Source organism: Orcinus orca, chromosome 6, assembly GCF_937001465.1.
Source record: "Orcinus orca chromosome 6, mOrcOrc1.1, whole genome shotgun sequence".
In the NCBI taxonomy this organism is placed as follows: Eukaryota; Metazoa; Chordata; class Mammalia; order Artiodactyla; family Delphinidae; genus Orcinus; species Orcinus orca.
The window spans coordinates 67,895,486-67,918,742 of record NC_064564.1 but is presented as its reverse complement, the minus strand read 5'-3'; the positions used below and the strand labels follow the sequence as shown (position 1 = coordinate 67,918,742).

At 43.0% G+C, this 23,257-nt stretch overlaps 1 long non-coding RNA gene across 1 annotated transcript in view; it reads left to right on the top strand.

The window, feature by feature from the left end:
- Nucleotides 1-6,404: 6,404 nt before the first annotated feature.
- The window catches only part of LOC117199016 (uncharacterized), a 128,796-nt gene continuing 111,943 nt past the window's right edge, over nt 6,405-23,257 (top strand). Inside the window, exon 1 of the long non-coding RNA XR_007477818.1 lies at nt 6,405-6,817. This is a non-coding gene — a long non-coding RNA (uncharacterized LOC117199016). The remainder of the gene's footprint in view (nt 6,818-23,257) is intronic.

The following is a 23,257-nucleotide window of genomic DNA, read 5'->3' as shown; positions in this document are numbered from 1 at the left end:
GGATGTTGATAGCCTGGAGAAGCCATGCTTTCTGCTCTAACCAGAACATGCTTCCAACACAGAAAGAAGGCAATGGTGTCCTAAGAAACAGGAATGACAAAGGAATCCTATCCTATCCTTTCTTACTCATGTTATTTCCCTGATCAGCCAACCACTTGAGCTGAAAATAATGACCTAAAGAAAAAAAAAAAGGCAAGACAGGGCAATCCATAGTTCCTTTTCCTTTAGTCCTTACTTCCTTACTCATCAGTAAGCTGAAGAGAGAGAGTGTTGGTAGAATGTGCATATATCAAGAAATGAAATTAAAATAGTTTGGTTAGTTTTGTGCAGCATTTCTACTGTTCTGGTAATCTCCAAAATATGAACTGTATAATGTCGGTGATTCTGCATATTAATTAAATGCTTTTAAGTTTGCATCTAACTGTCATTGCACACATAAAGACGAATGACAAAATATATATAAATAATTTAAAATTAAAAATATTTTCTTTACTTAGGATGTCATTAAATAGCAAATAAAAAAACACCATGACAAGTTGAGAGACTGAGAAAGGAAAAAACTTTATAAGCTTAATACCATTAATGACATGCTTTTCCTGCTTTTTGAACAAAGGACCCCAGATTTCTTTTGCACTGGACCCTGCAAAATATGTTGCTCCAATGCCTCCTTCCCATTAAAATCATCTTTGGTTCCTACCACTGTCCATGTAAAATTAATTGTTCCCTGTCTTTCACTTCTAATTATTTTTAAACTTCTGTTTAGTACTGTATTTTGCCCATGTTATTTGGAATTACATTTACTACGGACTTGCATGTAGCCACTGCTAGCAATGTGTAATTTTCCCCAAATGTTGCCTGTGGATCACCTACATTAGAATAGCCTGGAAGTAGTTCTTGAGGCTTTCATAACAAGCTCCCCCTCAGGTTGGGGTACCACTATATGGGGCAGTAGGTGTCCAGGTGTGGTCTGAGGACCCGCATCTCCTGGGATCTTATTAGAAATACACATTTGTGGGCCTCATTCCAGCTCTCTGGGACTGGGACCCAGCCCTCTAGGGGATTCTGATGCTGCTGCAGTTCAGGAATAGAGTGGAAAGAACAGGGGCTCTCGAGGCAGCTAGACCTGGGTGGGATCCTGGCTGAATCACTGGCTAACTGTGACTTGTGAGCAGGTTCTCTCTCCCCAGGGACAGGCTGAGAACCTGAAACTAGACAAGAAAACTTTACCATACCTGCAAATGCCCTATTAAAAATTCTCTCTTTGTTTAGAAACTATACTTTTTTGCCTTTTATGTTATTGTTGAAGAATAGGGGGAAACCTAATCTGAATGGGTTGAAAGAGTTCTCATTAGATATTCATGGGTCCCAGAGGATCCTCCAGGAAGTTCAGAGAAGGGAATCAGAACCCAGGCCCCTCTTGAAATGAGGACCTGAGTTGTGCTGCAGAGTTGGCTATGGGAAGGGAAAACATCTCAGAGGTCAGCACCCAGTGATCTGGTCCAGCTCAAAGGCACTGCGCTGGTGATGGAAGAATCCCAATCTTAGACAGAGGCAGGGAGGAAATCTGTCATGTCTGATTTACTGCTTGTACTGCATGTACTAAGAGACAAAACAAACAGGGAAACTTGGCCAGCTTGAAGTCCAGCAAATTCCATGTCATTGCGACACAAGGGAAACCAAAATACAGTTTTACCCAGATTGGAGTAATCGCCCTAATTTTGGTAAGCTTTAGGAACAATTTTCAGCATTCAATTTAATCAAATGGTTGAAACTGGAATATAAGGGACAGAGATATAGAAATCCTAAGCCCTCAAGGTCCCTCTATGATTGTTTATTTATGTGTATGTGTGTGTGTGTGTTGCGTGCATATTGATTATGGGTTTTTATTGTTTTATTATTGGGTGATTACAGTACCAAAGCAAAATGCTAATATCAGCAATTTGGTATTTATTTTGTATAACATTGAAATAGTAGTACTGATCTTAGCATCTTCTGTTCTTTAATGTAGCTAGAGTTTGTGAAATAAAAAATGATACCAAATATTTAATATGTGACAACTAAAAAATTAAATATACTCTAAGACAACTATAAATGGAAATTTTAAAAGTACGCTTATTAAACATACTTGGTTATTCTAAAATCACTTACTAACAATATAATTAATAGCATAAAGTAATACTCAAAAACACTGTATAAAAGGAAAAACTTTATCAACCATGGAAGTTGGAAATTAAATATTATTTAAAAGTTAAGTTCACATTAAAAAAACTATGGTGTCATGATGAGAGTTTACTTTGGTGCAGTGCTCCAGCTGTTGATAAATCTTTGATTCTTCATGGGAAGGATGATGGTGAAATTATTCATAAACTGACTCCAAACATTTTCCTTTGACTTAATTTCAAATAATCTCATCTCTTGTTTGACAACTTTGAGGAGGTGTTTTTTGAAAAGCTTTTTCTTCTGCACAAACCATAATCTTTTCATGGACGGCAAGCTACAGCTTTGTTTCAAAGAGCATTGCCAGCTTGCATTCAACGCTTTCAATTTCATCATGTGTAGATGGAGTATCTGATGCAGAGTTCCCTGCATCAACTGCAATTCTATCATGTTTATATTCCAGTTTTTCAAAAGTCTTTGAACGAGAGTAAAAAGTATTCCTCGCAATAGAAGCTCGACTTCATTGAGTGTCACTTTCATTCTCCTCCTGAGGATTTCCGAGGCATAGATGAACACTTTCTAAATGAAGGCGGTTTTGTTAGATTTGAAATTTTAGGGCAGTAAATAACTCTCTGGGTATATCTCAAGGTGTGAAAAAATCAGATTTCAGAACTTAAAAATGTGGATACACATATGAAGCCTTCCTCCAGGAAAAAATAGAAGCATTTCAATACTTAAGAAGCTTGCATTGCAATTATTTACATAGAGGACATAGAGATCACAACATGCTTGCTCACATACAAACACATCCAGCTAATTTTTAGAAAAATTCTTGTACATTTCACGGAGTCATCTCATGATGATGTGAGCTCAGCATGACATACGGGGAGAAGCTATTTCTTCTGAGAGCAGAAAAGTTCCCCTGATGTCTGGGCACAAGACAGAGTTGATTGGAGCATCAGAAAGCTTTAACATTTCAAGGTACCTAAATTTAGACTCAGAAAAGTCCTGAAACTCAAGGCTGCACACCCTGGCCTTGGGCGCAGTGGTGGGTTGTACGGAAGACCTTTTGTATGTGAAATACAGTTCACCACTCTCCCATAGGCCCACTCGGGGTCCCTGAGCCAGCTGAGAAGTTGGTCCACCCCCAGCTAAAGTCAGATCTGCACCCTCAGGATACTCAGTTCTGCTCACAGCACGGCTCTGAAGAGCTGGACGCAACGCGGTTAAGGAACCATACACATTAAGTTCGGAGGCCAGCCGAGTGGGCAATCGAGACTGAGCAAAGTGAAGTGGGGTTTTGTAAGGTGCCCCCAATACAGCCTGCATCTGTTGCTCCGCCCCGTAAAGCAAGTGTGAAGTTTTGGGTTTTTTTAACATCTTTATTGGAGTATAATTGCTTTACAATGTTGTGTTAGTTTCTGCTGTATAACAAAGGGAATCAGCTATACGTGTACAAGTTTTAAGTGAAAACAATTCGCAGTTCTCCAGGCTCCTTTCTCTGTATTCAAATTCCTCAAGTACAGAGGCCTCACTGCTGCCCACTCCAGCTTGGCCTCATTTTCAGTGGCTATCTGGCCAGCGGGGGGATGGGTCCAGCATTTCCCCCTTCCCAGTAGTCAAATCATCCAGGCTAATCTCTGGCAGCTGGGGAGGCTAGAAAAGTTGCTTTTCAACTTCTCTAGCCCCAGGAGATCAAATCAAAAGCAGATGGGGAGAGGAAGTTCCCGGCTAAGAGGCCTGGTGATTTACAGCCAAATTTGAGTCCACTCTCCCATGAGCAGAAAAGCCAATCTACTGACACTGAATCGTGGTGAAGGAAAGTGAAGCATTTATTGCAGGAGCCAAGCAGGGAGTCCAGGCAGCTAACGCACAAAAGGCCTGAACTCTCCGATGGCTTTCAGGGAACGGTTTCTAAGGACAGGGTGAGCGAGAGAGCATTGCACGGTGCAAATCAGCTCATGGACATTCTTCTGACTGGGTGGTGGTGAGGTAACTGGGAGTCAAGATCATCAACCTTCTGGTTCCAGTTGGTCTGGGGTCTATGTGCTTGTGGTCAACATACAGTTAACTTCTTCCACCTGGTGGGGGCTTCAGCGTCTGCAAAACAGCTCAAAGGACATGGCTCAGGATATTATCTATAGCCCTTGAGGAGGAACTAAAGGTCCTTGACTTTGTTTAATGGCTAAACTATTATTATTTTGTCCTGCTTGACTGTTTTCCTTTGTTTCTGCATTTTCTCACTTCTCTGATTGAATTATTATTTGGAACTCGGGGAAGGCCTAGGAGGCTAAAATTTTTCTATAAGCAAGAGGCAGGTGGAGGACATTGGAAGGGGGATGGGGCAGAGGGGGTGCTCCTGTCCCGGGAAGGCCCCATAGGGTACTGCTTGGTTCCAGTCATGCCCCTCTCTGTACATGACTCTCTGGATTGAGTTCTTAACATCTTATGAATCTAAAACCACAGTATGTAATAAACTGATAAAAAAATTGGAACCCATTTGAAATGTAATTTAATAAATATTTGTGTACCTTTATACATCAGGCATTATATTAGAAGCTGGGCTATAAAGACGAAATAAAAGTCCAAGCATTCAAGAAGTTCATACTGCAGAGTGCAGTTATTCACATGGCAATGAATGAGACACAGGCATGGCCAAGATACTTTAAGACATGGGGGAGGTGAGGCAAGGCCTTAGGCTTCACCAAGGGAGGTGACCTGAGCTGGGTATTGAGAGGCAAGCAGACTTCATCAGATATTAATAGGGAAAAGCCATCTACATAGAGGAATTGTTATGAGCACAGACAGGGAGAAGGAAAAACGACGACTGTGTTTTGAAAGCACCATGAGATTGGATGTATGATTTGAGCAGGTAAGGAATGACTTGAAATAAGGTTGGTAAGTGGGGCTGAGACTTAGCTGCAAAGGGCAATGTCTGTGTTAATTCCTATCAAATTTAATGGAAGAAAGACCTCACTAGATTTCAAGCAGGGGAGTGCAGTCACAGTGTAGGTTTTAGAAAGTCCACTTAGGTGGCAGTGAAAAAGAGAGAAATGGAGGCAGGGAAGATAGTTAAGGACACCAAAAGGAAGGAAGAGATGGGATGGTATGCTTCAGGAAGAACAATACTGAAGAAAGTTGGGTTTTTTTAAAGATGGGAGCGATTTTAATATGTTGTACGTTGAAGGTCAGGTGCCATTGGAGATGGAGAGAGCAGAGATAATTGACGAAGCAAGATTTTTACCCATGCCAAATTGCTTTCAAGTAACTATAGGCAGTGTGTTGTATTAGTTCCTTCGCAAAAGAACACACTAAATGTGTAATGCCATTGTATGCGGTACAACAATACAATGAAAAGGGAGCAAACGTCAGTAGAGAAATGCCTTCATCCCAGGGTAGATGGAATGACGTGGACTAAAATACTCTATCGTGAAAGTGTAAAGTGATGGATTACACAAGATCACATCAAAGGGTAGTCAAGTTACCAGTCCACCAAAGTGATGTGAAGAGTGGTGACACAAGAGGGACAGCAGCAAGGAAAGGAGAGATCGTGAACATCAGACAGGTGGCACTCAGAAATAGATGACAGTCAGATGAGAAGATAGACAAGGACAGGAGAGGCCCCGTATTTGCGGAAGGGAGAACAACGACTTGGAAGGCTTTTGGGTTTTTTTTTGGCGGTACGCGGGCCTTTCACTGCTGTGGCCTCTCCCATTGCGGAGCACAGGCCCCGGACGCGCAGGTTCAGCGGCCATGGCTCACGGGCCCAGCCGCTCCGCGGCATGCGGGATCTTCCCGGACCAGGACACGAATCCGCGTCCCTTGCATCGGCAGGCAGACTCTCAATCACTGCACCACCAGGGAAGCCCAGACTTGGAAGGTTTTAACCAGCTCACAAATCCTGCGGCTCCCCTACCTCTCCCTCCCCTCACCTAAGGTGAAGGCTGTGAATGAGATACCAGCTGTAGCTTGTAGTATAAGAGGCTGGGCACCTCTGGAGCCTTTGGAAATGTTTTTGCAGCATATCTGGGTCTCTTGGGTCACCCCTTGGTAAATTGGCTGTCCACCTTTTCAACCTTGCTGACCACCAGCATGATGATAAAGAGTGCTGTCCACAGAGCACCTGGCCCTGAGATCCTAGGATCTATCGTGACTCTGTTCCCGCTCAGTCCCTCCTGTCTCCTACACAGTGAATAAAGGCAGTGCTGTGCTGCATGGGTCAAGGAGTGTTTACCTCTCCCAAGTGACAGATGGGGCTGTGACGGGCACAGCTGTCCTTACACGTATCTGTCTCCTCCATAAACTGTGTTCAGAGCCCGGCTCAGGGCTTCTCCAATTTTAAGGTCCACAAGAGTCACCTGGGAAGCTTGCTGAACAAGCATGCTCTGATTCAGCAAGTATGCGACAAGGAGCTGAGATTCTGAATTTCTAATGAGGCCCCAGGTGTGGCCCATGAACCACACCTTACAAAAAGGGCCTAGGAAGGGGCTGCTTGGGCTGTTCGTAGAGCGTCTGCGTGGAGTTGCAGCAAGATGTCGTCCCTGCTTCACTGCCAGCCGAGTATCACCGCGGAGCTGTCCTTGGCTGTGTTCAGCCCCACAGTGGACTTGGCCTAAGTTTTTGAGACCACCAACAAAGGAGCCTGAGCTTGAGGAAATTTGTAAGTACAATTTCCCCTTCTTTCTTAACGGCCCAGAAAAGACAGCACTGGTGCTCGTGGGATTCACCCACTTAGCAGAGTAGAACAGATGAGCCCATAGAGAAATCAGATTTCCAAATGACTTTTGCTTATGACCTGATTTTTGTCTTTGCAAAGAGCTAGGGAAATGAGTTCCTTTCCCCATCTAGGCCCTGCCTCCTTGCTGAACTCTGCTTAGGGGAAAAAAAACCCAAAAAACAAACCCAAACTTGAGGATTTGGGCAAGGTACACTTAACCAGCAAGACGGATGATGGTAAAGGTTTCCTAAGATGTTTATATTTAGGTTCTGTGCAAGGGGAGTTCTTTTTATCGCCTGAATGTGTCACTTTAATTTGATAAACAGCAGGGGAGGAGAGACTGGCATTGCAAAAAAGCTTAAAGTGCTGTGCGACGCTTCACTTAGTACTGTTAAAATGGATTCTTAAGGAAGTTTCCTTTTAAGTTCTGTTTTAGTTTTGTTCAGTTCAACAAACATGCATTGAGTGTCTGTTGACGAGAGCAGGCACTGTGCTGGGTGCTGAGCACACGGAGGTAAGTGAGAGGGGGCTTGGGGAGAGGGACAAGCAGAGAGAGAAGACCTCTGCAGTATTGTGGTGCAATGAGGCAGGTGCATGGTGTCTGGAGCTCTGGTGAGGTCTCCTTAACGAGCAGGAAGGTGGGGGAGATGGAGCGGGGAGGCCGCTTTGAATGGATGACACCTGGCCTGAATCTAGAGCAGCGGTCCCCAGCCTTTTTGGCACCAGGGACTGGTTTCGTGGAAGACAGTTTTTCCACGGCCTAGGCTGGTGGGGATGGCTCAGGCAGTAATGCCAGTGACGGGCAGTGGCAGATGAAGGTTTGCTCGCTTGCCTGCCACTCACATCCTGCTGTGCGGCCCGGTTCCTATCAGGCTGCCAGAGCAGTACCAGCCCGCGGCGCAGGTGTTGGAGACCCCTGATCTAGAGGCTCGAGTAGGAATTAGGCAGGTGGAGAAGTTTTAGAAATGTGAGTCATTAATACTCTTCCTTGACTATTTCTGGTTCTTACCTCTGGCACACAGTAGAATAGCGTGTCCTTATCCTCTTGAAAAGCGTGGCGACTGGTTGTGCTTGAGCCAATGAGATGTGAGGGATAGTGGCGTGTATCACTTCTAGGTAGAAGCTTTCAATGCCAGTAGTGGTTGACCGTTTTTCCATCTCACTGCTACAGAAACTGGAAACAATACGCTAAGATAAAGCTATCATCAGTCTTGTCTCTTGAGTGGTGACAATGAGAAGAAAGAAATCTTTGTTGTTTAAAGCCGTGAAATTGCAGAGTGGATGATGTGGTAACATAAGGTCCTCTGTCCTGAGCAACGCAAAAGGGCGTTCTGGGCAGGGGGTTCTATTTACAAAGGCTCAGAGACATGCAATGTCTTTGATCTGGAAAGTGCAAATGGTTAATAATGCCTGAATATGTAATGCAGACTGAGGTAGGTGGGGATTGCGGTGGTGTTTATCTTGTCTTGGGTGCCAGGATAATAAAGACTTGGGGGATTGAAGTACATTGTTGGCCAGATGAGCTCTTAAGTTTCCTTTCTAACCGAAGACTTCGATTTTACAAAATTGAATGCGATTCATGGTTTTCTCTGGGAACACCTTTCCCAAAATTCTTAGGCATGGTTGAACATCCTCCTCTGGAAAGCTATGGCATTTTTAAAAACTCATCGTACAGTACTAAACATTGTGCAAAATGTTTATTTATGTTATCTTCACTAGACAAAGTTCCTTGATGGCAGAAAACATTTCTGTTTTCCCAAGATCCTGTACAGTGCCTAGGAGTGTAATAAATATTTGTTGAATAAGTAAACACCGAGGGCTTCTTTGTGGGTGTAATTTAGACACCTCTCGAGATTCTTTGGCCTCACCTGTCTCCCAGTCCACAGGCAGCATGGCTTCACGTAAGCCACTGTTATGGCCAGTTGACTCCCTGTGAACCCATTTAAATGGCTCTGCTGCCTGCGGACAACCAGCTACAGAGCCTTTGGCTCTTCTGACCACTTCCAGAGACTCAACTACATGCTGCAATTTCCCAAGTACCTGCTGAAAAGGCAAAGACAAGCCAAGTAAATCTTTGGGCACATGTTTACCATTGGCAGATGGGAAGGAGCCAGCAGATAAATTCTTTCCCTCCCTACCATGGCTGTAGCAAAGAATAGCCTATATGGAGGTGTCCCACACGGCTGAGCCAGTGAACCTGCTGAGTGACCAGCTGAATCTCTTCACAGCTCATGGTGAACCAGTGTCCATATGGTAACACATTACCTTTCATTGCTTCCCATCCTCTGTACCTAGCTCTGTTTTCTATTCTTACTGTCTTGAGCTCCCCAAACATACTAGCATATAGTCTTTGTCTCAGGCTGAAATGGGTGACTGTGGAATGTGAGAGCTGTGTGGATGGCCCCATGCGAATGAGCACACACATTAGTGTGCACCAGATGCCATCGACTGCAGGTACGTCTATCAGCTTAGCTGGCACCGTCCCTGGGGAGACCACCCAGGCAGCTGGTGGCAGGCTGATTTATTTTGCATTCCTTCTGTTCTGGAAAGAGCGATGAGTTACTGACTAGAACTGACATCTACTTCAGACGCAGATTTGTCCACAGTGCATTATATCCTGTATGACATTGCTTCAGACTGATGGACACAACTTACTGTAAAGGAGATGCAAAAATGGATCAAATCACAAACTTCCCCGGTTTTGATCATGTACCCCATCGTCTCAGAACCTCTGTACCCTCCTGCTACTTCCAGCTTTGGATGAAGAGTTAAGCTATAGGACATAGATCGGCAGACTGTGACCTGTGGCCCAAATATAGCCTACTGCCATTTCTTATAGGGAAAGTTTAAAGAAACTGAGCTATGCCCATTTGTATATATGTTATTTATGGTTTGGCACTCTAATGGCAGATCTGAGTAGTTGTAAAAGAGACTGTATGGCCTGCAAACACTAAAACTGACTATTCAGTCCTTTGCAGAAAGTTTTCTAACTCCTGCTGTAAGACGTGGTCTCTTACTTGCCAAAGGGTTGCCAAAGGAGCTGGGAGGTTTAACAAAAAAAATTATATATATATATACATATATATGTGTGTGTATATATATATATATATATATATATATATATATGTGGTAGTTTGCCCTTGTAGGGCAAACTTTGACCCATGGGACACAGGAGATAAGAGGGAGCAAGCAATTAAATCCCCTTCCCCTCCTCCCTATTCTGAGTGCACTTTACCTCATGAAGAATAGTTATAATTGCTACTTTAAAGTTTTTCTCAGATAATTCCAACATCTGGGTCATCTCAGAGTTGGCATCTGTCTTTTTTTTTTTTTTTTTTTTTTGCGGTATGCGGGCCTCTCACTGCTGTGGCCTCTCCCATTGCGGAGCACAGGCTCCGGACGCGCAGGCTCAGCGGCCATGGCTCACGGGCCCAGCTGCTCCACGGCATGTGAGATCTTCCCGGACCGGGGCACAAACCTGCGTCCCCTGCATCGGCAGGCGGACTCTCAACCACTGTGCCACCAGGGAAGCCCTGGCATCTGTCTTTTACTTGAAAGTAGGTCATATTTTTCCTTGTCCTTGGTAAGTCGAGTAACTTCAAATTGTATCCTGCACATCTTGTAAATTACACTGTGAAGCTCTGGGTTTTACTAAGATCTTCTGGAGAAGAAAATTTTTTTTTCTGTTACTTTTAGCAGGTAATCAATCTGTCTTGCCTTCTGAGGGCAGTGGTTCTGATGTCAGTTCAGTTTTCGAAGCCTTTGCTATGCTGTCTGGGTCTGTTCCTGCATACGCCACTAAAGGGTATTCTGGGACGAGAGGAGTGGCTTATATGGTCGTTCACTTGTCAAAGCATGTGATTCTTCGGGTGTGTGCTTCAAATTTACAGCTTGGGTGAACCTGAGATTTGTATCAACTCATATATAGAATTAGGGGGTCCCTTTCTTCTCGTTCTGTCCTCTGCAGTATTTCTTCCATTCTTTTTGGTTCCCTAAGTCTTCTTTCCTTACTCATCTAGCTGGAAATACAGGGTTTCTCTTAGAGTTGTGACCACCATGACTTACGTTTGGGGAGAAATGAAGAGGAGAAGAGAAAAATAACAGGAATTACCTCCATACTCTTTGCACAACAGGGACCTATTATCCTAATTCCTCTATTTGGAGAGGTAAAACCTATCTCAGAATTTTTAGATGTTCATGCTATTGTGGCAACTATGTGACTGGCCTTGGGGCAGGCTGATAGAGAAAAAGGAGAGGAAAACAGTAGGATTTTCACAATACTCTACAGCTGTTACTAGGCCCTTATTGCCAATCCTTTGGCCAGAAAGTTTGGATTTTGTGAGTTTAGTTGTATATGTCCACTGTGCAGTTTCCCTATTTGGCTTGCCTTTTGGTCAAAGCCGGAAGACCCAGGTAGAAAGAAAAACATAAAACCAGGAGAGTCACTGTTGCCACATTAGTTCAAATATTCACTTGTTCCACAATTCACCCAGCTGCTTCTGTTGACTATTCAGAGTCCTTAAGTAGTTGCTGTTTTTATTTCGTCTGGAGTTTTACCTCTGATAATTCAGAGCAAGGTCTATACCCCTCCACCAGCAGCTTTTCTATTTTTCTTGCCAGATCAACTTGAGGTTCCTTTACTTTTTGGTGGAGAGCTCACACAGCTTATGGAAGAATGCACGGGAAGTCTGCAAAATGGAACGCAGACTGGAACAGATAAAACAGTCTTGTTTTGAGATCAACCTGGGATTTCTAAAATGATGAGTGTCTAAACGAAAAATCAGTCAGGATATAAAACAGAAGTCTGCAACAAAAATGTTATTGACACAACCTGTTGAAGAGCTAACATACTGCTGAGGGGAGGGAAGGTTTCAGAAGGAGAGCTCGGGAAGTACTGTGTTGGCTGAAAAGGTCATTGTCCGAATGACCTTTTCGGCCAACCCAATATACGCCATGTACAGGGCCCAGGGGGATGTGGAAGATGTGGTACCCTGAACCTAGGGCTTAGGTGGTTCTGAACTCTAAAACTACCCCGTAGCTGAATGATCATTTTTAAAAGCCTGAAAGGTAGATTCCCTCCCCTCAATCGTTAGCATCTCTAAGGGCTTGGAATCTAAAATCAAGGCCTGTTTTTCAGTTCCCTGCACGAAGCAGGCCGAGGCAAGGAGTTGGGTTCCTCTGTGGCCAGTCGCTAATGCTCTATGCCATGGTCATGGTCATGCCTAGCCTTGGCCTTCTGTCTGACTAATGGCTACAGGGCAAGGGGAACTAGGCAGTGGGGTGAAGAAGACGAAGGGCGCGTGCCGTGTCGTCAGCACATCTGGGATGTGGCTGCTTCCTGTTGGGTGAGACTTGGCTTGGGCCCTCTCTGCCTAAGCCTCCACTACATGGTCTGTAAAGTGGGAACTATGATGCCCATGTTGAAGGGCTGTGGGAGTTGATGAGATCGTGCCCCATCCTGCCCCCACTTCTGCCTCCTCTCCCCTCTGGGCTCCAAATGAGACTTGTGCTGCAGATTATATTATTGGAAAGAGGTTTTTGTCTTCAAATGTTACACTCTGCCTATAAAGTATTGCATAGTAAACACCTAAAAGCGCTCCCTTATAGAACCGTCAAGCATGATCAAATTCAACATGTATCCTTTACACATAACTGGTATTTCAAAAATGTTGAAGCTTACTAAGGTAGAAGAAGCCAAGGCATTCCCTGTCTCTATTTTATATAAATTGTTGGTATAATAATCTCTCTTCTCAGAAAATCTTGAAATTAATAGGGCTGGAATGATATTTTATTTCCTACTCTAAAGGATTGGGTTACTGTTTTTTTTGGGGGGTTACTTTTTTATTCAACTTTTAAAGCATAATAATCTCTCCTTAGAAAACCTTGAAATTAATAGGGCTGGAATGATATTTTATTTTCCTACTCTAAAGGATTGGGTTACTTTGTTATTCAACTTTTAAAGCATAATAATCTCTCTTCTTAGAAAAACTCAAAATTAATAGGGCTGGAATGACTGATTTTCCTACTCTAAAGGACTGGGTCACTTCGTTATTCGACTTTTAAAGCAAAGTCATAACTTTTACTCATTTTCTTCAGACCACACACAGAGACCAACAGTATGCTTTGCACTTAGCAGCTACTTAAATGTTGGTTAAAGTATTGATAATTAATGACCAATATCTGAGTTTTGACTGCTTCATAGATTGAGAGGATCCACTCAACTCAAATATTAACATCAAGAAGAAAACAGAAGAGGCTGAAAAGCATGGGTTTATTAATTTTCTATATCTTCTAAAGTTCGGTCACTTGGAAATTCAAAATTTGTCAACATAATTGTTCGTTTGCATCCAATTGAATCCCTGGGATTCCTTGGCTGTGTATATAATTCCACTTCAGCCAAGCTGTTAAGACCAGGTCTGCAGTTTCCAGTTATTAGGGAAGTTCATTGTAAGAAGGGTGAACAGCCTCCAAAATAACAAGTAATCTATCACTATTTCCAGTCTTTAGCTATTTTTTCCTTTATGATGACATACTGCCAAGAAAGATGATTCAGGAACTTTGAGCAGACAGGGAACATTGGCCGGCAATGAGGCCTTGCGTGAGTTGAGCTACAGGAGAATTCGGAGGAAAAGGGAAGGAAGGACATGAGGATTCACTGAGCGCCTGCACCAGCAGCTTTAGGTAGTTTATCTCATGGGCTTCTGCCCACAACAGCCTGTGAGGGAATAAGAAGTGGTATTTCTTGAGGGCTTACTCTGGCCCCAACCCCTCACAGTCATTACCACAGTGAAGTCTCAAAACAACCCATGCCGAGCTATTACACGCATGTTAGGAGTAAAGCTCTGCAGGGAGAATAACACACAGCTGCTCAGAAGTGGAACCGGAATTTAGAGGCACTTGATCTAACTTCCAAATTCGAACTTTGAAGTTTCCTTCTCAAAAGAAAAATACATTTTTCTTGTTCAAATAATGTATGCTGATGGCAAAAAATCAATACAGAAAAACTCTCAAATATTTAATTTTTGAATATGCAATGCTTTTACATACTTAGAAAAGCAAAAACTCTGTCAAAAGAGAAGCACTGTCATTAATCTATCGACTCTTTCTGGAGGCTTTTTTTTTTTTTTTTTTTTTTTTTTTTTTTTTTTGCGGTACGCGGGCCTCTTCCTGTTGGGGCCTCTCCCGTTGCGGAGCACGGGCTCCGGACGCGCAGGCTCAGCGGCCATGGCTCACGGGCCCAGCCGCTCCGTGGCATGTGGGATCTTCCCGGACCGGGGCACGAACCAGCGTCTCCTGCATCGGCAGGCGGACTCTCAGCCACTGCACCACCAGGGAAGCCCCTGGAGGCTTTTTAATGCATGTATGAATGTATTTCTCCCTTTATTTAGTCATGACAGCATGGACACACTATCTCATAAGTTGCTTTTTATTTTTTCACTTAACTCTATCCTAGAGATGTTTACAAATCAGTGTGAAGTGTTTTAAAGTCTTTTTAATTAGCTGCATCATGTTCCACTTTATTAATTTATAAAATCGAATTCTGTAATTTAACTTGAATAAAACGCTGAGGTGTTCTCAATTTTGTGCTCCTACAGACAATGGTGAAATGAATCAGCTCTCAAGTGGGTCATGTGTCTTTCCCTAGGAGTGCTAGTGTCTCTGTAGGACATACTGGTGAATCAAAGGTAAAGGGAAGCATTTGTAATTCTGGAAGATACTGACCAATTGTTCACTCACCCATAGAGTTTAACATGCCTGTTTCTCCATAGCTTTGCCAACAGTGTTCATCAAACTGTTGGAGTTTTGCCAGTCTGATAGGTGAAACCTGTTAAGTCAGTGTAGTTAGAATTATTTATCTTTTGAATAAAGTTGACCATCTCTTTATGTTTGAGATGAGAGACATTTGTATCTCCTTTTCCATGCATTGCTTATTCATTTTTACTTTACCCATTTTTCTATTGGGCATTCTTCATATATTAGGGGGGTAGCCTTCTGTGATATGAGTTACAAATAGCTTTTCTTAGTTTCTCTCTTCCTTTGACCTTACGTATGGTGTTTCTCCCCATCGAGAAATTTCTATTTTAAGTTGAGTTTGCCAGTCTTTTCCTTTATCACTTCTAAATTTGAGTCCTAATTAGAGAGCTCATCATCACTCCAAGGTTACAACTGCCCCGTGTTTTTGTCTAGAACTTTGATGGTTTCAGTGCATTTAAGGCTTTAATCCATTTGGCAACAATCCCACAGCTTCCATTGAAGCATGCATCTAGCTTTATATATTTCTAGCTAGTTCTCCAATTATCCCAATATCATTTATTGAAACATTTCATGACTGATTTGAGATGTCTTTATCATACTGATTTCAAGCCTCTCTATAGATAGGTCTGTGTGTGAGTATATATCTCCTTTGGACTTCCTATTCCCTTCCATCGGTCTATTTATATATTATTACTATGATCTAATAATTGAAGGTTTTAAATATGTTTTAATATCTACTATGACATTTTCCACCTCCCTCATTCTACCCCATTGTTCTTTTTCAGAGTTTTCCTGGTTATGTTTTCATGTGAGTTTTAGAATCACATTACCCAGTTGTGTTTTTTTTTTTTCCTGAATAACCTTTGGGGTGTTTTAATTGGGAAATATTAAACTTATCAGTTAGGTTATGGAAAATTCACATCTGTGTCATGGTGTGTGTTTCCATTTTTTAAAAAGTCTTCTTAGGTCTTCAGGGGTATTGGAAATATTAGGAGGCCTACATATTGTCAGTAATTCCTCTTTTGGTTGTTATATTCATGTAGTCTTTTCTTATATCATCTATGGGGTTATGTATGTGAAAGCTGATGTTTCTGTTCTTATACACCTATTATCTTTCTGAGATCTCTTATTGGTTATGGTAACTTTTCAGTTGGTTTCATATGGTCATAGCACCTGCAAATAATTTTTCACGTTTCTTTCCAGCTTTTAGAATTATGATTTCTTTTTCTTACCCAGTTGTGCTGCCTATACTTCTAGCACATCATCAAGTTCTATTTTTGACTTTAATGGGAATGTTTCTAGTGCTTCACACTAGGCATAATATTTCTTTTGGGGTTACACCAGAAGTATTTTATCTTGTAACAGACTTATTTGTCTAACACTATTTCATTGCAATTGCAATTTCTAAAGATTAAGAATGGGTATTGAATTTTGTCTGTAATATATTAAATACCTTTTTTCCTTTCTTATATAATCTCAAATAAGGAGTTGTGTCATTGATTTCTAAAACTGGGATTGTTATATATCTGTATATATATAATATGCACACACATCTGTATATTGTATTTTCGCTATGTAGTATTTTGTAGAATTCTCCACTTACCTCACGTAGATCTAGCTCAGTGTTCCAATAGTTGCATAATCCATGGTTTGGATATAGCCCATTAATTCAGCCATTCCCATATTGTAGGCATTCATTTTTCCTTTTGTCCCCCTACTATAAACATATCTGCAGTAATCATCCTCGTATGTATAGTCTTAAGTGACTTGTTCTTTTACTTCTAAGGACAATATTCCCAGGGTTGAGAGCGCTGAGTTGAAGGTTGTATATAATTTCAGTAGCCACTCTGCTATGCTATTCAAGATCTTACAGCTAGAGCTGGGATTCAATGAGCGCTCTAACCCCAAAGCTCACTAAACCAAACTGCTGCCTGGATGAGAGCCATGTAGAAAGCAAATCATAAGAAATGACCATGCTCGTAGTGAGATTCCTGCTGTGCTTCATCTAGTGGACAGAACATAAACATCAGGATAGTCACTAAAGAGAATCTTTATCCGGCAAGCGTTTGTCTTGGGGAGTCTTTGTAATTAGGTGGGCTCTGTGACCTCGGAGGAGTAATTTTGTCTGTTTTCTCTTCTGGTAAATGGGAGTAACGGTACCTACCTTACACAGTTGTGAGTTGATAGCCCATAGCATCTAAAGCCCATATCAAGGTGTCTGGATTTTCTTGAAAGAAAGAAAATAATCTCTTTGAAGTCATCAGTCAGGCCCAAGCCAGATTTTTGCTGCGTGCGTTGAAGGTATCCAGGCTGACGGGAGGCGTGAGGCAGAAAGTATAGGGGTTGCTTATCAATTGGATTCTCGGGCCTGGAGAGGCCTTCAGAACTGTGACCAGGGTGAGAATTCCAGGCTATAGGGACCCAACATCACTTCCTCAGGGCAGCCCCTGCTGATTCCTGATTGACAGAAAGCCAGTGAGGGTGGGGCGGGGGTGGAAAAGGAAGAAGAAATGGGCAAGGGAACAGAAAAGGAAGAGACAGATGTGCTCAAGACATTGTATTGGTTTCCTATTGCTGCTACAGCAGATCACCACAAATTTAGTGACTTAAAGCAGCCCAAGTCTATTACCTTACCGGTTGGAAGGTCAGAAGTCCAAAATCAGTTGTACTGGGGTAAAGTGAGGTGTAGCAGGGCTTGTTCTTTCTGGAGGCTCTAGAGGAGAATGTTTCCTTGTCTTTTCTACCTTCTAGAAGCTGCCTGCCTTCCTTGGCTCATGACTCTGCCTGCAAAGTGCATCATTCCAACCTTTGGTTCCATTGTCACACCACCTTTTCCTTCCATGACCCTACTACCTCCCTCTTCTAAGGACCCTTATGATTCCATTGGGTCTACCTGGATAATACAGAACAACCTCCCCATCTCAAGACTCATCCCCTCAATCCCATCTGTAAAGTCCCTTTTGCCGTGTAAGGTGACTGAGTCACAGGTTCTGGGGTGGGGACATGGGCATCTGTGGAGGGGTGCATTACTCTGCCTGCCACAGACATACATATACGTAACCTGCGGCACCAACACACCCGCTTACTGCTCTTGGAGGCTGAAGAGCACCGGGTCTCTTCATCTGCCTTCTCTCTTCATCCCTAAGGAACTTCATTTTTGCTTGGCTAAATCCTCCTCTTCTGCCCACAGAGAAGAGATACAATCCATTTTGTTGCCTTCTTACTGTAAGAGGGAAAGTCTGGGAAGAAGATGGTCATCCTCCTTAGCCCCTAATGCCGGAAGTGGCCACATTGAAGTCCTGACTAGCAGAAATATTTTCATTTTCAACTCCTTAAAATAGAACGATTAAGGAGAAAGGGAAAAAGGAGGGGAAAAAAAAGAAACAAAGCTTTGAAATCATAAATAAGAAAGAATTTGGGTTTCAAGAGGGTTTCTAGAAAAACAAAAACAAGGCGTAGATTCATTGATTCTGCCTCAGATATTTTCTGTAATGCAGTAAAACCGTCCCGGGTGTCTCCTAAATGCACTTACCTGTGGGCTAGAAAGCTCACAGGCAGGGTAGGGAGGGTATATGTTCCCAGAGCAGCTCTGCTGACTTAAAGAGTTACCCTGAGGCAGGGATTAGAGCTAGCACCCTTGTCCTTGCCTTCTCCCCTAGGGAAGGTGGTTTCTCTGTTTCTCTCCATACCTTGCAGCTTGTTTGAGTAGGTCAGGGTCAGTCAGGGGCCCAGTGAGATTCTGAGAGAGAGATGAGAGAGGGGGGAGGAAAAGAAGTAATGAGAGAAAGACAAATCTCTTGGCTTTAGCCCTCCTGCATGTGTTGAAAACATCTTTTAGACTGATCTTAATTAGAACTCTTTGTCTTGAGGAAGAAACTTAACACAATTTCCCAAAACCATAATCTTTTCCAAATGATGTTCATTCTGTGGCCTTCCCCAAACAAGTTTCCATGCATTTACTATCAGAATAAAGAAATTTCCTTTTGAAACAGTGCACCTCAGGTTGGGACTTGAACCCAGTCAGCCAGGACTCAAACCCGGCCAAAACCCACAGTCTTACAACTGAGATCACACACCTAGTTTCAGGACTTAATGAAGCTCAGGTTCTTGATGTTTCATGGCAGAAAGAATTCAGTGAGAAACAAAGTGATAGGTAAGAAGTGGATTATTTAGACAAACACACTCCACAGACAGAGTGTTGGCCATCTCAGAAGGCGATGGGCCACCTCAGGGTATGGGGTTGTCAGTTTTTATAGGGGTGGGTAATTTCATATGCTAACGAGTGGGAGGAGTATTCTAGCTATTTCGGGAAAGGACAGGGATTTCCAGGAATCATCGGTCTTAGAACTGTCATGGCACCTGTGGGTGTGTCACCTAGTTTGCTGATGTGTTACAGTGAGGCTTAAGGTCTGGTGGAAGTTGACTTGTCTGCCATCTTGGACCCATTTGATTCTAATCAGTTTATGTCATGTCCTTGGGCTATGTCATTCTTCCAAAGGTTGTGCCCTGCCCCCTTCCCTCCTGTTTCACTTTTTTTCCCCTTTCTCAGTGTAAATTTTTCACATTTTCTTGATCTTGTTTCCTATGGCCCTTTTAGCCTGCAACACGGTGTGTACCTGTGCATATGTGTAAGAAATGAAGAAAAATTAATAAACTAGCAAGAGGTTTGGAGGGCAAGTTGTAAAAAGGAGGGTGAAGAGCTAAATTTACATAACCTAGAAAAAGAAGGCTCTGGAGGAACAAGATAAAGTTACACTTCACAGAAGCAATATAAATGAAGGGAGGGAATTATTCAGAGTCTCAGAAGATGGCAGGACAGAAGGGCTGGCCCCAAGCCAAGGCTGGAAATTTGGGAAATGGAATCATGATGTATGATCAATGCAGCAGACCCGAGGGAGCTCATGATGTAGGGACCACTGCTCACCACCCCACCACCCCCCATTTCCAGCTCGCATCAGATGGACATGGGGATCCAGCAAGGTCACATGTTCAGCTGAGCAGGCCCACGTGGAGCTTTCCCAGCCACAACTCCGTCCTGGGCTCGCAAGGACTCTGGCTCTGATAGGGACAATGGGGTCAGAGAGAGGGTTTTTGTCTCCAACTTCCTCTGAAAGTAGCTTCAGAGAACCAGACTTCCCTCCCTGAACACAGAAATAATTGCTAGTATAACACTCTAGTGACTTGCATTCATTTTTATATTCTATCTTGCTCTGTTTAATTTCTGATCATTTGCAGCTGTTTTAATGCTTGGGAAGTTTTCTGTGTAGCCAAGAAAGGAGGACAACCCTTTTTACTCTGAGCTTGATAGCGTGGATGTCCGCTGGCTGGTTAAAGGGGCTCAGTGCTGCCAATACCTGTGGGGTACTGAGTGATGAATGAAAGGCAAGGGGTCGAGGCTCTACTTCTGCCGTCATGTAGTTGGCTCTACTCTGCCATCACGTAGTTCTCTGTAGCTGCTCTGATATTGTGGTTTGTATTAAAATAAATATTGATCTGCAACTCTATTTCTGGCATAGAGCTCCTAAAACACTTGGAATTTCCTCAATGAAGAAAGCCATAAACGTGTTTTTGTTAATGAGGTGACTTTTGGACCCCACCTTAGGATGGGAGCTGGTTGCCAGGAAAACCAATCTTGTAATTAGAGGGTTGGAACTTTCAGTCCCATCCCTGACCTCCAGAGAGGGACTAGAGGTTGAATCAATCATGAGTATGTAATGACGCCTCTACAAAAACCCCAAGATCCAAAAGGACAGCGCTGGAAGAGCTTCCAGGTTGGTGAACACATGGAGTACTGGGAGAACTGTGAGCTTGGAGAGGGCATGGAATATCTAAGCCCTTTCTCCATACCTTGCCCTACATTTCTTCTGTCTGGCTGTTCCTGAGTTATATCCTTTTATAATCAACAAGTGTTCTAGTAAGTTAAAAATATTTCTCTGAGTTCTGTGAGCTTCTCTAGCAAGCTAATCAAACTCAAGAAGAAAGTTGTGGGAACATCTGATTTATACCCAGTCATTCAGCAGCACAGGTAACCTGGGCTTGTGACTGGCATTGAAGTGGTGGAGGGAGGGGCAGTCTCGTAAGACTGAGCCCTGGATCTGTGGAATGTGTTGCTGTCCCTGGGTAGGTAGTGTCAGAATGGAGTTGAATGGTGGGATACCCAGTTGTCCTGGAGAATTACTCACTCTGTGGGGAAAAACCCTTCCCAGAGAATTGCTCATTGGTGTGGGAAACCCCACCCACACTCCTCCATTGAAATTGGTACCAGAACACTTTCAGCTGTGTAACAAATGACCACAAACTTAGTGACTTAAAGCAACAAATTTTATCTTAGTTTCTGTGAGTCAGGAATCTGGGTGTGGCATAGCTGGGTCATCTTCTTCTGGGTTTCTTCATAGCTGCAGCCAGGGGGTTAGCCCAGGATCTCTAGAAGACTGTAATCAAGGTTGGGTCTGGCCACATCATCTCAAGGCTTAAGTGAGGGTGGGATCTGCTTTCAAGCTTCTTCAGTGGTTGTGGGCAGGACCCAGTTCCTCACCAGCTTGGTCTGAGGACTACAGTTCCTTGCTTGCTGTTGGCCAGACGCCACCATCAGTTCCTTGCTACATAGGCCTCTCCAATGTGGGAACTGGGTTCGTTAAAGTGAACAAGCCAAGAAGGCAAGAGAATGTGCATGGGTACTAGAGAAAGAACACAAGACAGAAGTCAGTCTCAGATAACTTAGTGTAGGAAGTGACTTCCTTCCATTTTTTTCTGTGTTGTGTTTGTTAGAAGCAAATCACTAGATCCGCCTCCCCACACACAAGGGCCACATATTATATAGGGAGTGGACAGCAAGAGGTAGGGACCATTGGGAGCAATTTTAGAAGGCTGACTGTGACAACCTTCCCCAGATGAGTGGCCTTGGGTCTTGGTTTAATATCATAACACAAGGAAAACTTTAAAGGGGGTTGAACTAAATCAAGACAGCAAATTCAACTGCCTGCTAGAGCCTGGGAGGTCACATTAATCTGTGAAATGGGTCACATGTGAGATGATGGGCCCTGATAGGACTCCTGATGAGCTATACTTGATCTGCTAGGCCTATAGTATTCAAAATCCAATCTCTTAAAAAGATCGGTACTGATCAGAAAAGAACGCAGTCCAGATTACATCTGCAGATCACCAGTCTGACACAATTCAGCTACCATGTTGTTCTAAATGGATGGCACATAGTAGGGATGCTATTTTTTCCCCTTACCCTCTCCCATCAGAGCATCTTCCATCTGACCAAAGCAAATGGTACAGGTTCTCATGCAGGTCATAATTCCCGGCTCTTGTGTAGAACCAAACAGCAGTAATGACCCTAAAGAGGAATGTTTCGTCAAAACACAGAGTGGTTGTTGTTAAACAAGTGAACATTGGTTACCAAAGGGAAGGTAAGCTGGCCACCTGGTTCTCCTGGTCCACATCGAGCCCTAGTTGTCCATTCTCACCAAAATAACCAGCCGGTGCATTGTCCAAAAGAAGGTTGAGTCAAGACAATAATTTTGGATGATAGAATGTTCGATAAATTATCATTGCTTCAAAAAGGTTAAGTACCTGCTCTGCCTGGAGGTGCATTAGCTCTGAAGATGCCAAGATGAGCAAGACCTGCTTCCTCAAGTTCTCCCAGTCTGTGGAGGACACACTGACAATACAGTGTGACTTGTGCCATAGAGAAGGACAGATGGGAGGGGACAACTAGGTCTGTGCGGGGTAGTTAGTGATGGCTTCAGAGTAGACAGTGATGGGTCTCTCTCCAAAAGGCATAACCCTTAGCTCCCATTTTTGCTTTTGATGCCAAAATGTTTTACAATGGGATTACCTCATTAATTCTCCTAACACTGTAGGATTGCAGAAAGACACAGGTATTATTCTGCCTGATAGAGAGCTGAGCAGGGACCCAACAATATAAAGTGAAATTCCCCCTAAATACCACCACAGTGCCTAACAAGATCCCAAGGTAGGGGTATAATCCAGTCTCTGGCAGGAGTTGGTTTGCTTAGCCCTGCTGTTCTCGCTTGAGGAGCTGGTTTGAAATCACATTACTCACGGCATTTACACATTGCTGCTTTGGGATTAACTAGCATTGAAGTGGCTAGTAATAAAAGCAATTGTAACAGTGCTGTACTTTTTTTTTTTTTTTTTTTACAGTGTTTTTAAAATTTCTTACTTGATAGCAACAAAGAGGTCTGAGTTTAGAAGAACACATTATATTCTTTCATCAAGCCTTAAAATGGTCCAAATTCAAAGTTCTTATAGGGATCCTCTATTACTGAAGCACTACATCTAAGATACAGTGCTTATATGGAATGTATGATTACTCAATTTTAGATCTAAGAGTCACTTTCTCTTCTTGTAATATGCTATTTGAAAAATGTAAAAAAAAAAAAGTGCCCTTTCTTCCCTTTCTCCTGCCCTCAACTCTTGCTAATGCAGGTGCTATTCGTAAAGCGACTGTTCTGTCATTACATACCCGGCTATTTCCCAAAAATTGTGCATATTAAAATTATGTAGGAAATTGCTTCAATTCTTGGCCTCACTTTGTGTCTATCAATGAATCCAAAGTGCTGCTTTTCTATGATCAGAGGGAAGGAAAAAAGTTCATCT